The sequence below is a fragment of the Maniola jurtina genome, chromosome 10, assembly GCF_905333055.1.
Source record: "Maniola jurtina chromosome 10, ilManJurt1.1, whole genome shotgun sequence".
In the NCBI taxonomy this organism is placed as follows: Eukaryota; Metazoa; Arthropoda; class Insecta; order Lepidoptera; family Nymphalidae; genus Maniola; species Maniola jurtina.
In genome coordinates, this window is record NC_060038.1 from 15046838 (window position 1) to 15059956 (window position 13119).

Sequence of the window (13119 nt, forward strand, 5' to 3'; positions counted from 1 at the left end):
TAACTTGCTTTAAACGCACACAATTGGCAATGCCACTTGGCCAGCGTGGCAGAATATGGCTTTTCTGCTGAGAAACCAGTGAGCCAGCGATGAATTGGTAGCAGGTATTATATACTGTAAGATAGTTTGAATATCAACAACTTTATTCACTAGGTAGTCTAGGTACGATAGGACATAACATCGTAAAAGTAGGTAAAATAAACAACCCCTGCTATGCACGGCAGACGGGCTTTGTATTAAACTTATATTGTTTGTAGACAAGAAAATTGTACGATGTAGATATAGGTAGGTCCAATATACTCGTAAAATTGCTTGAAAAGGCTGTATGTTGTAAGTTGAGACATTATTTCATATTGAGATCGATAAATCACGGTTTTATCTTCGCAAGGAATCGATGTCAGTCCCACACCACTGCTCTTATAGCTAGATATTTTAATATACCTACATTAGTAAGTGGTGTGAGTCTAGATATGTGCCTACGTGAGGTATTTGTTTGGGAACAGTTCTATCGAATTAGTATAATATTTGTATCAGATATAATATGATCTATACTAATATTATAAAGAGTTAAAGTATGTAAGTTTGTTTGAAAGGGTTAATCTCTGGAACTTCTGAAACGATTTTGAAAATTCTTTCACCAGTAAAAAGCTAAATTATTCCTGAGTAACGAAGTTTAAAAAAAATTAGAGATCCCTATGAAGATGGTAATACACTTGACCCACATGACTCTAACTAATAAGCTACCCGTGTGAAGCCGGGGCGTGTCGCTAGTAATATATGTATAGTAGTAGGGGCATGGTAAGACAGACAAACGGACATACGGCGGAGGCTTAATAATAGGGCCCCGTTGACAGCTTTCGGGTAGGGCACCCTGATAAAATTTTATATAGACTTTCATCCCCTATTTCAACACCCAAGACGTTAAGAATTCTCAAAAACCGAGAAATACGTATTTCTTTATTTTTAATTGAATGCCTACCAAGATTCATAGATATGCCTAACATGAAAAATGTCGGATTTTCATCCTCCATTTAAACCAAGCGTGGAAGTTTCAAAGTTACTTCTTAGTCGTAAAAGGAGCCTAAACTGCCCTTCGAAGTTTCTGAACCCAGTCGCTTTTAAGCTGTGCTTTGATAGATCAGTCAGTCAGTCAGGACGTCTTTTTATATGTATAGACAAGTCTTTTCATATGTGTAGAATAATAGTGTATTAGAAGTTAGAACTAAATTAAAAGCAAAGCATATTGTAGTAGGTATTTGTGCAGTTGGAACCATGATGTCCAAGTTCGCAATACGTCACTCACGTGTCGGCGGTGAGCTCCGCAGATGAGAGTGACCACATTTTTCTATTTCATCGCGAATTACTTCTACAGATTTCTGTTTCACATGTTACAGCGGGTTTAGAATGGAAGTTTATACCGGAATTGAAATAGAATATAATGTAGATGAAATCGAATTAGTATTTAAATAGTTTCTAAATCTATGTAGGTATATTATGAAAAAATTGGAATTGGATGTCTGTAAACACAAGAAAGGATATTTAGAAATTCAACTGTGTTCTCGGTCTCAGGTTTAATTCCCGGCAGGGACATTTGGAATTTTATAATTTCTAAATTGTGTCTGGTCTGGTCTAGTGGTTCTAAATTGTGTCTGGTCTGGTCTAGTGGTTCTAAATTGTGTCTGGTCTGGTCTAGTGGGAGACGCGACGGTCGTGGCTAGTTCCCGGCAAAAGCCGTGCCGACAAGGAATTTTGCGTTCCGGTAAGAGAAACCGGTTAGTAGTATGGGTTTAACTGTCATACTTCAAGTTAGCTCGCTTCCATTTACTTCATCATGACTTACCACCAGATGAGATTGCAGTCAAGGGCTAACTTGTGTAAAAAAAATATTAAACATCGACTTTCTTTGACAAAATGTACTGACCTAAATATTATAAGTAATCTAAATCTTAACTAATTCAATAATTGCGCCCAAAGTTATCTGAACATAGGTACGACAAGAAGCCTTAATCTACTTAAATAACAATTATTCCAATTACTCCAATGCGACTCAAGTTAAGATAGTCAAGAACTTCTGTCTTTTATCTAAGTACTAACAACTTAGCAATACAAAAGGAACAAAGATATCCGAGTGCTTAAGACTTTGCCCACCTTATCAGGAGGTTCGATTCCTATCGATAAATATCACTTGCTCTAACGGTGAAGGAAAACAATCGCGAGGCAACCTGAGAGATCTCTGTAATGTTCTCAAAGGAGTACGCATTCTGCCAATCCGCACTTGGCCAGCGTGGTAGACTATGGCCTACACCCTTGTCTACTGCATTTAGTCGTGGGCCGGCAATGGATTGAGAATAACATGTTGATGATGACCGACAATGTTATATCAAACTAAACTGCTTTATTTATTTATTTTATCAGACGCTAATATTATAACGTCGTACAAAACGTTCACTTACAGTCAAGTAATCTCATTATCTTTCGATTGTTACACAAATAATAAAAATGCTGAATTTTTTTTCCTCACAAAGAAGACAAAGCTTTATAAATTGAATCACAAAAGTTGCGGAATTTGTTTGCCTTTTGCTTTTTATTTGATAAGAGACGAAATGAGCTGACGCTCGTGTTGCCGGGGGCTCATTGAACGTACGAGTAGGTACCTTTGTGCCCGTGCTTGATATCATTCAAAATTAATCTTGTTTCACGTGTTACCAAACAATACATGAAAATTTTCAATATTATATTAAAGTTAATACTGAGTTTTGCGCTAGTTTCTTCTGAGTTGAGTCTGCGTATTTCGTATTCACTGATTAAGGACTCACTCTATGTCTAGAATCACTATGCAGCCTCATAAGACAACTACTAATTTGCAAAAACCGACTTCCAAAACCACACTACAAGGTCAAAGTAAAAAAAAAGTTACTCATTATAATTTAAGTTGTAAGCATTTGTAAGGAAAATTATATTTGTCAGTAATTCGCCCCTCGAGCGAAATTGCTTCGTTGCCCATCTGCCAGCGGAGCGCCGGAGCTAACGGTTGCTTGGGTTTACAATCAAGCCCTTCGCCTTTTGCTGTTTACGATTCACAAGTAGGAATAAAATTCTGATTTCCCACCAAGTACACTGAATTTTTGAATAAATGAGTTTCAGCATTGAAGAACGAGATAATTACCCAAAGAAAATGTAGTTTTTTGAAACTAGTGGAAAAGTCATTATTGGTGTATTTAAAGTGTTTCTGTTCATTAATCTTGCTCTACCAATGAGTTATAGAGGAAACCTCGTAATGCCCTGCAGGTACCGATGCAGCAGCGCTTGAATCACGTAGTCAATAATGATTAGTTAGGTATATCATTACGTACTAGCTGATGCCCGCGACGATAGAACATTTTTGGCACGTGTGTTGTATATGGAGCCGGGCAGTCATGTAACTACGATATTCAGCTCTGTATTCGGGAAAATTTTGTATTTTTACATGTTTAGTGACTAAGAAAAACTTATTCATCGTAATCGTAATCAGTAGCAAATTCTGCCTCTTGATTGGTAGTCAATTGCGAGTCGAGCTCACACAACGAAGGGTTCCGTACCATCGCTTAAGAAATAACACTTTTTAGGTTTCCATGGCGTCTTTTTTAAAATCTTTATTATTTATTGTTATAGAGGCAATAGAAATACACATTCTGTGGAAATTTCAGCTCTTTAATTACTCTATTACGATTCATGAGATACAGAACCTGACAGACAGATAGACGGACGGACGGACGGACAGCGGAGGTTCAGTGATAGGATCCCGTCAGCCCCCTTCGGGTACGGAACCCGAATAATGTCAACTGCGAATTCAACCAACCAACCGAGATAACGATAACGACGGATACGTTTTTCTTACACAATCGGGGAACTGAATCCGGAAAATATGGTTGATTTGTTAAGCGGTCATTCTGGAACCGTGCCCATCGGATGTGGATAGTGCAGCGCAGTGCCCAACCGCCCGATGCGCAGTTATGCACTAATCTAAATTTGAACTAAAAATTAAATTTGAAGCTAAATGCTTACACTGTTTTTGCGGAATTTTCTCAATCATCATTAATTAACCTACCGCTGACAGGAGAACCGTGATCACAAGTGGAGAGTGAGAAGGGTTTAGGTTATAGTCCACCACGCTGGCCAAGTGCCAGTTGGAAGACTCTATACACCTTTAAATACATCAATGAGGACCCACCAAGTCCTCCCAGATGAAAATCATCCAATCGTATATCATTCTTTATCCATACTAAGTTTGTCTGCCTGTATCTTTATCTGCTAGATTTTTATGGTCCATTCGTTGAACTGATTTTGACGGAATTTGATATAAAGATAGCTTGTATCCCGGAGAAGGACATAGGCTAATTTTAGGAAGGAATTGTAGGAACCTGGTACATAACAATAATATCACTGAATTGGGTACAGAGTAATTTCGATAGAATCTAATAGGTTTATCGTAATATTAAACTCATAATAGGTAAAATATTTCCTTATGAAACACAAATATTGGCACAGCGTTGTCCTTGAGATAATTAATCCGCAATATAAGCACCTCATTATAGGAGTTCTCTCGTAATAAATTCTGAAGGATACTTTACATTTAATAGGGTCTATTTAATTAATCATCTCTTACATTTGGGCGCAATGAACCAGCTTTTACAATGTACTTCCTACATTATAAATTATCCTCGACGAATCTCCTCCTTTCTGATTTGGTCACGTAGAGAAACTCCAAGCATAGCTCTCTCCACCGCCCGCTGAGTGACTATGAGTATTCTTATGAGGTCTATAGTTAGCGACCAAGTCTCGGATCCATGTCATCATTGGCAACACATTCTGTCCAAAGACCTTGGTATTTAAGGGTGGGTGCCCAACGAGTCACACTCAATAGTGTCATCGATTCTCCCATCGAGTCACTAAGTACTAGTTGCAACCTTTTAATCCATTAGAATTCCCAACGAGTCACACTATAACTCTGGGTGTGACTCAGTGGGAAGAAAATGTAAAAGGATCGCAATTATTTTCTTGAGTGGGTGATTAAGCGCTGAGCTTGCTTAACTTACATAATTTTAGATTACGTGGGGTTATTCAAGGCGACCAACAATCCCTGAAAGGCCGGCAACGCATCGGTGGTACCTCTGGTGCTGCAAATGTTAATGGGGCGGCGGTAATCACTTAACATCAGGTAACCCGCCTGCTCGTTTGCTCGCTATTTTATTATTTAAAAAAAATTTAAAACATCGAATTGTAAAACTTCAAATTAGTGTACAGCATAAAATAAGAGCAAAACGCCAAACTCTTGTGTACATGTGTGGAATATCGTGTGCAATGAAGTGCGAAGCCATTTTGCACTAAATTGAAGTGTCACGTGTTCCCGCGCTCCGCCGACAGTTCTACACTACCAACAATCCCACGCAGTACGTGCTGCTGCTACACGAAAGGAAACTAATAATACGTCATATTTCATCGTCGAAGTGCTATCTATTTGCTGTATTTTCACCCAAGTTTAGACATTAAATTCATACTAGCTGATGCCCGCGAATTCGTTCGCGTGGATATAGTTTTTTTTAAATATTTCGTGGGAACTCATAGATTTGTACGGATAAAAAGTAGCCTACGTGTTAATCCAGGGTATAATCTATCTCCATTCCATTTAAGTCAAATCAATTCAGTCGTTTTTGTGTGAAAGAGTAACAAAAATACACACACACATACATAGACATACATACATACACACAAACTTTCGCCTTTATAATAATATTAGTGTGATGTGATACTGTGATGATAAGTTTATAGCTCTTGAAAATGCTGCATAGATGATCAAGTGATCGTCTTTTAAAATCTTTTATACTCTAGTTAGCGTAAAATGGTGCCAAGAAAACTGGCTGCCTTTCCACGCTGGTCTTTTGCAAAATAAATGAACCAGCCCTTCTGTCACAAATTACCGCAAAAAAACATCTCGTTAGGAACATGTACCTATCTGAAATTGAATTTTTTTTTCGACATTTAATAATATGTACAATGTACATACCTATTACCTACTTACTTTAACGTTGAAGGAAAACATCGTGAGGAAATGTGCATGACTGAGGTTACTCTCAGTAGTAGTACACGTTTCAAAACATTATGGAGTTACCTTCATAATGTTTTGCAACGTGTGTGAGTTCTGCCAATCAAGAATCAAGAAGAGAGACACAATGATACCATCGTGCTATGTGAGTACTGTCCGAGTGCTATTGGTACGTTGGTATTTATCAAGATCTCAGGGCAGCGGACGCGGCGGTTGGCAGGCGCTATAGGTATTCCATTTTTAGGGTTCCGTAGGTACTTCAAAATGAAAAACCCTTATAGGATCACTTCATTCTCTGTCTGTCTCTCAAGGGAATTAAAACCTATAGCACAGTTCACGGCGGTTAGGGAATTTCGAAAACCTCGAGACTTCGACGTCACTGGCAGGCGTCTAATGTTAGTACATTTAACCCAGGAAGCCCTATAGTAGCCCTACTTTTCTTTGACTTTACGTCACCATAGTAAATCTATAAAACCACCAATTTGCATAACTCCCGGAAAACTTTTCATCTAAAATTACCAAATGACTGGGCTATAGCCTAATATTTGACATATCGTCGATTCAAGCTCATACCGAGAGTTCCCTCACTCTAATTCACTCTGTCTATATACGTACTTCCCGTTGACCTAAACATAATGTCTTCATGACTTTAGGTCATCGGGTAGCAATGTCTTGCAGCACAAGTAAAGGGAAAAATCCGAAAACCGTGAATTTGTGGTAACGTACATCACAAAAGAAATTAAAAAGTGTGATATCTTGTACGATGCTACGGAACCCCACGTGTGCGAGGCCGACTCGCACTTGACCGGTTTTTTATCTTTTGCAAGTCAGGAGAGCAATCCACTCGTCCTCGCTGCAGTACGAGCCTGCATCCACTCCACTTTGCTGCAATTTTTCCAATCGCGATTAATTGCTGCACTTTTTAATTTTAACTTTATTTTTTTTATTTATTTCACCAACAACTTCCATACAGTTAAATGACAATAAAATTTACAAAATAATTTCAGTATGGTTGTCAATTACAGGTGCAATATTATGAATAAACTAATTTAACACTAACCTAAAGTAATACAATTTCTTAATATATTTATATTTTTTGAAACAATAGAAAGTGCATTTACTATTAAATTTACTATTAAATTATTATAATAATATTATGATGGGAAGTAATTTATTAGGAAACTTGGATTGTCAGGTAGGCACAATTCTTTTTAAACACTGATATCTATATTACGCAACAGGTCAACATGGCAATCGGAGTATGAGGCGGGGGAGAGGCGGGGGGTGGCGGGGGGACAGCGAGGGGACGCCCCGCGCACCAGCCCTCACCCCGATTGCCGTGTCTATCTGTCGCGAACTGTACTTTGAAATGCTTTCAGAGGATTTTTTAGTCAAACTAGATTATGCCCGCGACTTCGTTCACGTTTTAAAAATCCCATGGGAGCTCTTTGATTTTTCGGGATAAAAGTTACCTATGTCACTCTCTAAGTCTCTAGGTCTTTAACTACATCCATGCAAAAAACCCGTCAGTCAATCCATAGCTCTGTTGAGACATAATTGAAGAACAAACCACTAAACTAAAAACAAACTGATTTGCGCATTTATAGTAATGGGTAGTGATAATATGCTAATAATTGGATAGCCAAGTTTATCTTTCAGTAAGTACTTTTACCTAACAAAGTACCTATAGATGTTAAATTAAGTAGTTGTTGTGGCATGTTGCAGGTTTACGTCATTTATGTTAAAACATTAAGATGAGCTTTAAATAAAGGAGGAAATGACTGACTAACCTACATCATACATATTAACTTAGATTTTGTGTACGAGTGACTAAATTTGCATAAATTAAGTCCGTAATATAATAATCACTTGTACTGAAGTGGAAAAATCTCATCGCAAGACTGTAATCAGCTTTCTCTGCGCTCACTCCAATCGCTTGTAATATCAGCAGGATCGCTGAGGTGACCACGCTCACTGCGCAGACATCGGGACTCGCCAAAGTACATACAAAAGTAGCCAGTCTAATCAGTCAATCAGATCAGTAATGAGGAGATCCGTAGGAGAACCGGAATAACCGACATAATATGATAGCTCAGCGGATGGCAAAACTGAAGTGGCAATGGGCAGGGCACATAATCCGAAAATCCGATACACGCTGGTCGTCCCGGCGTGCTGGTGCTCTACTGGCAGAGCTGTGCCGCCAACAACTTTAATGTCCCGGTACGATGCCGTGTAGAAAGCGATAAAGGGCTTGCGTGTAGAAAGGGATATGGGCTTAATACAAACTGTCATATTTCTTCCAAGTTAGCTTGCTACTGTCTTAGACTGCATCATCACTTACCACTTGGTGCAATCGCAAGCCTAACTTATAAAACAATCAAAAAAATGTATCAAGTACGAGTTGAATTCACACGTAGGGTTCCGTATTATCATTATACAAGAAACAACACTTATTTGTGATGTAATCACACATTCACGGTTTTAGGGTTTTTTCCTTTACTAATGCTAGGTAAAATATGACATTAATATACCCACCAAATTTCATGGTTCTAGGTCAACTGGAACAACCCTATAGGTTTTGATTCTCTCGACGGGTCTCGACGGATACGACAGACGGACAGAGAGTTTTTCTCTGGAGATACGGAATCCTAAAAATAATGAGAGAAGGCGAAAAAGAATTTAAAAAAATCGTTTCCTACTATATAGGAGTTTTGGCTACCCCAGCGAAGGTATAAAAGTACCCTTCTAATAACCCAATTACATCCATCGGCTCTGTGCGAGGAGGAGATTGCGATGGGCGCCAAATTGCACAGAACCTTGTTCTGATGGGGAATTCATATTTTACAATAACAACGGGAGGGAGGCCGAATTAATTGCTTTTAACATGTTTTTGAAACACCTGAAAATACCTCATATTATGTGGGGGTGCGAATTTCATTACTGATAAAAGCTAAGCTCGGGGATTTCATTATGTTTTGACATTATACAAAACATCATACATAGTTATGTTTTGGCTCGAGACAATATTTTTCTTAATTAGGTGAAGGTGAAGGTTGATGATATTTGAGATGTTAGAATAGATAAAGTTATCTATCAAGCAAGCTCATAATATAAAACAAGACAGAGAGATAAATATAGAGACAATATGGTATAGACACTTTCGACTTTTTATTTTTCGTTACGTTTCGTTTTTTTATTTTTATTATGTATTTATTCAAAGTTACAAAAATAATTTTCACACCTTACAATCCTTCGCTCCAGCTTAAACCACGTGGGCTTATATGCTGGAGTTCTATGCTGAACTATACTTACATAAATTATACTGATTTTACATGTTTCTGAATACTAATACACTATATAATCGTAATATCAACCGTGCTACTATGAGCCTCTTTTCCGAATACTTCTGGTATTGCTATAGGTACCTACATAAAAACTTGTAATCTCGCATTGAGAAAGTAGGTAGAGCGTTTAAAACAAAAATCTTATATCATTGAGGAGCTGGCGAACAAAACGCTGTAACTACACTTCTCCCACTAAATGAAATCTGGACTCATTTTCAAGCAAAACAATAAAATCTGAAGTGATTTCGATCAAGACAGTATAACTGCAGTGAGCAGGTACAGTTTCAGCAGCTTGCATTCAGTTTTGTAATCATTTTGTTCAAACTCTAATTCAAAATATTTTTATTCAATAAAACTTTTACAAGTACTTTTGCTTCGTCAGCTCCGCAATTTATCTCACAGAGTAAACGGAGCTTCTCGTACAATGCTCTGTTTATTTTTTTATATACATTTTAGGAATTTATATAACAGCGAGCGGTTCAAGAGGGTAACAGTTAAGTTTAAGACCAGTAATATTTTCTCCTCTAGCCGCTGGGCCATGACTTTATTCCATAAGCGGTGGCTTATTTTGGAGGACTAGGCGACAGGAAATGTGTAGAAACGCCTTCAATCGCGCATGGTAGCTATATCACGGCTGGTTTCAAGTTGGCTTTGTTATTTGCCTTAAGTTATATTTTTGTTGCTTTACTAAGCTCTCGCTTGTGCTACAAAGTCGTAGCCCAAAGATTAGCCTTACCCAGTTTAATGTTCTCAAGGAATTCTGGAAGTTTCATACTTGTTTCTAAGTCTTTTGAAAGTAGGAAGCGAGTTTTAACAGCGGAGAACGGTGCAGGATTTTTTTACGCCAATTAGGATGGATGTAGGATTTAGATCTAGAGTTTAGTGAATATACTTACTTGCTAAGTTCTCACAAACAGTACTTGTATATCTTTTTGTTGGAAATCAATTCGACAGGTTAACAAAAGTTTTACACAATTTCTTTTACTAGTCCAAAATCCTACTAATATTATATATAAATGTGAAAGTGTGGATGTTTGGATGTTTGTTGCTCAATCACACAAAAACTGCTGGACGGATTGGGCTGAAATTTGGATTGAATGCAGATAGATTATATTCTGGTTTAGCACATAGGCTACTTTTTACCCCGGAAAATCGAGAATTCCCACGGGATTCTTTAAAAACCTACATCCACGCGAACGAAGTCGCGGGCATCAGCTAGTATGATTGCAAAGTTTTAGTACAGGAATATCGATTGGAGGTATATGTATTTAATAAAACTTTGCGATACCCCTTCTATGTTAGCTCGCTTTCATCTCAGACTCCATCGTCCCTCACCACGGTGAGATCGCATTCAGTCGCTAACTAGAAGTTTGACTTTTCCATACCTCTAAGGGATTGTAGTCCTGAGTATTTTATTTTAATTTTAACTTTATAGGAGGTATCAAGTTGAAATTAAAATAAAATACTGTATATATAGCTGTGGAGGACAGCTAACTGAGAAAACAGCCTCGAAGGAGACAGACGGATAGACAAAGTGATCCTAAGGGTTGCTTTTTACTTTGTAGGTACGGTACTTAAAACATGATATAATTTAGTACCGCGTCGTAGTTACAATACCAACTTCACATAATTGAGGTGAAACCTAAAACGTTGTATAACAAACGAAACGAAAACCGTGTATTTCTTTTTTACACGAAATGCCCATTTACTCGATCCAAAAATAGATGTCAATGCTCCATTTTAGGGAACAATTTATATTCAGTGACCTACTCTACCTTACGGGTACTTATCTAATATACCTATTACATAAGGCATTAGCTGTTGCCTGCATTTTCATCTGCGTGGATTTAAACTTTTAAAAATCCCGTGGGAATTCTGTGATTTTTGGAGTAAAAAATCGTCTATCTCTGTCTCCAGGGTCCCTGTATCAAGTAAATTATGCTCGTCATTTCATCCATTTGGATTTAGGTTCCTCCGCGGGATGCAAGCTAAATTTCTTCAAACTTGGTTAAATGGATAGTCTGTGAAACGTAACGTAACAGACAGACAGACGGATTTATATTAGTATAGATATTAGTATGGATTAGTATGGAAGTATGGATAAGGATATACAGGGTGTTTGGTAATTAGTATATAATGACGACACGTACCTACCTACTACTACGGAATTTTTTATAATTTTATTTCGCCATTATACTTCAGCATCGTATTTATCAGATCAAAGTAGCATGGGTACGTGTCGTCATTATATACTATTTACCAAACACCCTGTATATTTATAAAACGTATACTGTGATTGACTAACAGATAACGTAGGTATAGCCTAAACTAGTGGACACACATCTTTGAGAACCTTATGGACAACTCTTAGGCATGCAGGCTTACTCACGATGGCTTCCTTCACCGTTAAAGCGAGTGATATTCTAAGTTCTTAACAGTAAAATGCACATAACTCAGAAAAGTTACAAGTGCATGCCCGGGGATCGAGCCTCCGACCCTGTGAGTAGGAGGTCGACGTTTAACCACTAGGCTATCACTGCTTATCACTACTTGGGCATACTTAATTACAGCATACGTGTAGTAACGGTACAGAAATTGTTGTTGAGGGTTCGGCAGGGTCTGGGAGAAGGGACTTTGATGCGGTCACGATCTACATTTATGTGCCGACCCTAGCCTATTACACATGACCATGTCTTATCGAATATGAAGGCATCTCTGTGAAGGAAGTCTACTTGACGAACAAAGAAAAGAAGGTACAACAAAAGTAAAATTTTAACAATGGCGGGCTACTTTTCAAACGAAGGAAGAATTCCATTTTTGAAAAAAAATTATTTGCAAACAGTTCACCATGTTGTACTTAAATACGTGAAATATAGAGATTTTATCTATGGTAACTATTTGGCACTTTAATAGCAGCTATTCTATTTGGCGGCCATTTCAAAAATACTAACGGAAGTATTAGGATAGTGATAATATTACCTATCTAATAAACCCTTGGCAAATTACAGCTTTCTAATCTAATAAGGGGCTCTATGCTAAGCCAAAATTATAAAAGTTCCTTGTTAACTACGGAACCCTAAAAAAAGTAGGCGTGAAACTTATCCGCGATCATAAGCCACTGGTAATTTGTTGCTAATTTGACAAGTCATGGCGGGTAATCGATTGCGTAAACTTAAAGCTGGTGTTCCACCGCGCTGGAGCGATACGGCGATACGCGCCGCGGCCCCGCCTGGCCCTGCGATCAATCTACGGCCCTACTCCTTAGCCTCAGCGTTCGCCGCAGCTTAGCAAGCGTACAGAGGGTAAACGCCATTCATTTTAATTAATTAAATGCTACTTGCTTTAACGGCGAACGAAAAAATTGTGAGGAATCTGCATGCCTGAGAGTTCTCCATAATGTTCTCAAAGGTGTGTGAAGTCTTCCGCACTGTTTGAGAAGAAACCTGTATAGAACACAGGTCTTTTCTCAGAAAGTGCGGAAGTAAACCAGTGGATCTGAATCATTTCTGTCACATTGTCACACTATCTGGTCACACTAATATTATAAAGGCAAAAGTTTGTGTGTATGTTTGTCACTCCTTCACGCAAAACTGCCAAACGGATTTGGCTAAAGTTTGGAACGAAGATAGATTATACCCTGGATTAACACATAAGCTACTTTTTATTTCGGAAAATCAATAAGTTCCCACGGGC